The following is a 321-nucleotide window of genomic DNA, read 5'->3' on the forward strand; positions in this document are numbered from 1 at the left end:
TTCTCCTCCTCCTCCTCCACCTCCTGCCGGGCGGACGGCTCGGATTTGTTTATTTATGCAAACTCGCCCCGGGTAGGTGGGGGCGTGGTGTGCAGGACCCACTGCCCCTACCGGGCGGCCCCGGGAGCCCCTCTCCCGAGCTCCCTGTATCCTTTGAAGTGACACTTGGGGTTATTTATAGGCAGGAAGGGGGTGTGGCGTGAAGTGGGGTTTCACAGCTCTCCCTTTCTCCGGATTCACACCACGGTTCCTTTTTGCCTTCTGCAGAAGTTATGGGGCCAGGCACACTCTACTAAATTGGCAAAGCTAGTCTTTGGAACC

Source organism: Condylura cristata, unplaced genomic scaffold (genome assembly GCF_000260355.1).
Source record: "Condylura cristata isolate star-nosed mole 26May11 unplaced genomic scaffold, ConCri1.0 scaffold00011, whole genome shotgun sequence".
Classification (NCBI taxonomy): Eukaryota; Metazoa; Chordata; class Mammalia; order Eulipotyphla; family Talpidae; genus Condylura; species Condylura cristata.